This window comes from Branchiostoma belcheri, unplaced genomic scaffold, assembly GCF_001625305.1.
Source record: "Branchiostoma belcheri isolate BF01 breed outbred unplaced genomic scaffold, Haploidv18h27 scaffold29, whole genome shotgun sequence".
Lineage (NCBI taxonomy): Eukaryota > Metazoa > Chordata > Leptocardii > Amphioxiformes > Branchiostomatidae > Branchiostoma > Branchiostoma belcheri.
The window spans coordinates 2,211,509-2,216,609 of NW_017803898.1; positions in this window are offsets into that span (position 1 = coordinate 2,211,509).

The window sequence follows — 5,101 nt, forward strand, 5'->3', positions numbered from 1 at the left end:
CTCAATGTTTTGGTTGAATTCACGCATGCTTTTCCTGTATAGGGTTTCTTTTATTTAGGTCTAAATGAACACTTTACAGGTTCGATTACCCTGCCAATGTGTGTTTTTTTAACTCAGGCATATGACTTTCGGCCACTTTGTTCTGACATAATTCCCATAAATCAATATAGGAAAGCAAATTACTGGGCTGTGCCGGCACAGCCGGCGGTCGGTTCGGTCCAGCTCTGAGCGGTTTCAACATGACACTATCCCGTCTAGCACCAGCTTCTGTCGCTAAGGCCGCCATTAGAACTGCAGAATTCGAAGATAATGTCATTGCATAATATATCGTTGGCAAAATCAAACAAAAACAGGTTTCTGGAATTTTGACAAAATTCAGCTAATTTATCCAAAGGTCACTACTTTGTGTGGATAATTCATCATTTCCTTTCGGTTGTTAAATATATGAAAAAAAAGACCAGTCTGTTACTGAAATAAATAAGGCAGGTCAACTTACAAGGTTTGTTACGATAATTTAGAGCGTATACTAAGTAACAAATTTTTCCTGCCAAAAATCAACACAGGTGAGACTATATGCATTTGGTCTAGAGCGGTTGTAGATTTAGTTAGGTATTTTTCTTAATGCACGTTTCCAAACATGGTTTCGCTAGTGTCAATTGGGTGTACGACGTAACTGTACATTGAAAACCCCTCAAGACATAATTTTCGAATCTCCAAGCAGATCCCTTTTGGTGGCAAAAAGACAGTATCAAATTGGCCAGGCAGTATCCATTAGCCAAAGAAGGTCGCCGGCCACCGACGTTGGTGGGATTAGCACCAAAAACGGCCATATAAAAAAAGCTAACGCTCATTCCCCACAATCTCTGCTTGGAGAGTAGTAATTTTCCTCAATTTTACATTTCCTCATTGGTGCATAATGGTGCTCTAAGGAAGCTATAAGACTTACCTTTGGTAGTAGAGCTCTCCAGCTACAGCAGTTCCAATTACATAAGTTCAAGAAGATGATTTTTTTGTCGGAAAAAAGGCAATAGTTGACAGCTCCGAGGACCTATTAGGTGTTTACTCGTTGGGGCGAGGTGACTATGGTTTCTACGTTGACATCGTAGCCGCACCTTTTGTTCAGTTACCACGCGGGCGTTGAATTTCCGTCACGTCTGACCACAAACACATTGTGTAGTCTTTTCCAGACTAACTACCCTGGCTATATATAGCGGGATATTTGCCAGGGGAGTTTGGCCGCCTTGGGGTTTGACTGGCGGGAGGGAAAGGAAACAACCGTCCGTGGCCGGACTCCTTTGGCCAATTTTACTCTCGTTCTGCCGAATTCTACTTCTACGATGCCGATCCCCGTAGAAAGGCCTTTTGGAGGCTACACATTGCCCGCTATGGTGTCATTGTCTAAACAGCATGGTGTGTAACGCGATCTCTTTCAAAAGCAACATCAACACTAGTATACCTTACATGCCCAGTGTCCATGTCACATATACAATACGTGGGGTAAAGGCGAGGTGGCGTTTTTACGCGTTAAGGTTTTATCATATCCAGAACCGGACTTTTACCTAGAACCATGCCCAGGTTCAGGCACCATCGTATCCAGAACCGTGCTTTATACCGAACCATGCTCAGGCACCGTTCTGGATAGTCCATACCGTATCCAGAACCGCGCATGGGGCAAACATCGCGTTTTTGCCGCATTATATACATGTATATTTAAAAGCCCAGGCTTACTTCTCTGAAATTCCTTTCTGTGCTTTGCTTTTTGTACTATGTTCAATAGTCACTGCCATACGTTGAAACATATACAATTGTCGTACAATAAAATTCTTCTTCAATTCAAAGTATGCTTTGTTTCCTGTGCCTCCTTCTTGGAAATCAGCTCATAAAAGTTGTAGGGACTACCCAGATGCCTCCAAGATGAAAAAAATAAATTACGTAGTTTCCTAGAACTTGTTGGTGATCATCTGAAAGTTGGCAGAGTAAGAGTTAGACTAGACATCTTAAATCAAAGGATTTCAACTGCCCTCGACATTGAGACTTCGGATGTGCAGTGAAAAAAATTATGTAGTTTCCTAGAACTTGTTGAGGATCATCAGAAAGTAGTTAGAGTAAGAGTTAGACTAGACTGCCGACGACAATAAGACAATAGCCATCTGAAGTGGAGTCAAGAAAATTATTAGTTTCCTAGAACTTTTTGATGATCATCATCAGATTAAGAGTGGGCAGAATAAAGACATCTTACAGCAAAGGATTTGAATTGCCGACGACAATGAGATAATGGTAATCGGAAGTGCCATGAAGGCACGATCCTTGTCTTAGACTCCACACCGTTGCCACATCAACAAACCCAACACAGACAGGCGAAGGATTTTGAGATTTGAAGAAGTGAGTAGTGTTAGAGATATCGAAGGCTATCTTTTGTCCTTGACAATGAGACATTGGCCATCGAATGTGTCAGGTAGACACCGGATCTTTAGTTTGTCTTATAACCCACGCCGTTTCAACATCAACAAAACCCAACACAGACACGCGTAGGATTTTACAAGGTTCGGAGCAGGGAGTAGTGTTGGATACATCGAAGGATATCTGTCACCCTTGACGATGAGTCAGTGACCAACGGAAGTGTCATGTAGACACGAGCTTGTCTTATAACCCACACCGTTGCCACATCAACTAAACCAAACACAGACACGTGTAGGATTTTACAAGGTTCGGAGCAGGGAGTAGTGTTGGATACATCGAAGGATATCTGCCGCCCTTGACGATGAAGCAGTGGCCATAAGATGTGTCATGAAGACTCGATCCTTAGCTTGTCTCACCCCCTCACCGTTTCCCCACCAACAAAACCAAACACAGACACGCGTAGGATTTTACAAGGTTCGAAGCAGGGAGTAGTGTTGGATACATCGAATGATATCTGTTGCCCTTGACAATCAGACAGTGACCAACGGATGTGTCATGTACGTACGCACGATCCTTAGCTTGTCTTATAACCCACACCGTTTCCCCACCAACAAAACCAAACACAGACACGTGAAGGATTCTGCGAGATTCAAAACAGCGAGCAGTGAGCAGTGTTAGATATATCGAAGGATATTTGTCGCCCTTGACAATCAGACAGTGACCAACGGATGTGTCATGTAGACGTAGACACTTAGCTTGTCTTAAAACCCACACCGTTTCCACATCAACTAAACCCAACACAGACATGGCTAGGATTTTACAAGATTCTTAGCTGTGAGTAGTGTAAGAAACATCCAAGGATATCTGCCGCCCTTGACAATCAGACAGTGACCATTGTATGTGTCATGTACGTACGCACGATCCTTGTCGTCTTAGACTCCATGCCGTTTCCCCACCAACAAAACCAAACACAGACACGTGTAGGATTTTACAAGATTCGGAGCAGTGAGTAGGGTAAGAAACATTCAAGGATATCTGTCGCGCTTGGCAAGGAGACACGTCGACAGTGACCATCGGAAGTGCAAAGAAGACCCGATCCTTGTCTTATACCCTTTGCCGTTGCCCCATCAACTAAACCAAGCGCAGACACGCGGAGGATTCTGCGAGATTCTGAGTCTTTTCCGCCAAGTTCTCAGTAGGAGGGCTTCACCATACATAAGCGCACGTGTTGAACATTCCTGATGATTATAAGAAAGGTATATAACCTGACAAGATCAGCAAAATTTCGGAGAGACGTCGTCTGTTTCGGGATGGGTCGTTTTGTGAGTCTGTTGGTCGGGATGCTGACTGTTGTGTTTATTCTTCAGTTGCCGGCGGCAGAGTGTGGGTTTTTGCAGCTGCAACAAAGGTACCTATCCAAAATGATCGGTAAGACTACAGTGATTTTTGAATAATCTAAGATTTGCTTTCTCTAGGTCAATTTGTTGTAGTTAACAGCCTTGGGCTGAATTTGAAACTTTGAGCCATGTTTGTGTAGCTCCAAGAAAGGTCAAACATGATCGGCAACACAAAAAACTGTTTTGCCTAGTTCGATTTGTCCATTGTTGTAGTAAACAGTCTTAGGCTGAATTTGTACCTTTGTACAATGTTTATATAGTTCTAACAAAGATGCCTGTGAGATGCTTCATGGTGTGAGGGAATCAAACATTACAGTCTGATCTTACGCAGGTTGTACTTACTGTACAGAGCTTGTGTGTTACGCCTAAAGGCTATGCGTTTTTTTGGAGTTGTTCGAAACAAAGAAACAAACAAACAAACAAACAGACAGGCAGACAGAAAGACAATCAATGAAAAAGTAGCTGTAGTTTTTGTGAATGCCAGTGTAATTTATGATGAGATCCCCATATAAGTTCTTCTGCAATTCTGTACCTTTTGTGATTGATAGTGCAATTCAGTTCAGTTCAATAAACCAGTCATTTGTTTATGTTCCCCAGAACATGTGGAGCGCGGCGGTGGGGAGGGCCAGTCGGAGTTCCTGCGGGACGTGGCGCCGACCAGCGAGCCGGACGGGCCGGAGGGGGTGTCGGCGGAAAGTGTGACGGGCTGGCCGTGGGCGCACGACGTTCTGGAGGGGTCTGTCCTGGACTGGTACTGGTACGGTCGCCGCCGGTCCTCCGACACACAACCGCGCCGCCAATAACAACGGACTAGAGACCAATCTTACATTGCAGAACCGTGCTTTATATGGATACTCAGGCACGGTTTTAGATAGCCTATGGAGTGTTGTATCCAGAACCGTGCTTTATCCAGAACCACGCACGGGCTCAGTTCTGGATAGTCCAGGTGCATCCAGAATCGTGCTTTATCTGGATACTCAAGCACGGTTTTGGATAGCCTATGGAACGCTGTATCCAGAACCGTGCTTTATCCAGAACCATGCTCGGGCACAGTTCTCGATAGTCCGAGCGCATCCAAAACCGTACTTTCCATGATTGGGTACAGTTCTGGATAGTTCGCGCGCATCCAGAACTGTTTAGTTCAGAAGTCACAGGAGTTCAAAGGAGAACTGCTTCAAGTAACCTTGTAGCGTTTATAGTAATAATTTCTTCGAACGGACTGATTTTGCTCTGGAAGCATTGTGAAGATCCAGAGCATTGTGAAGAAGAAATAATACGTGATGCTTGAAGAAGTAAATATCACG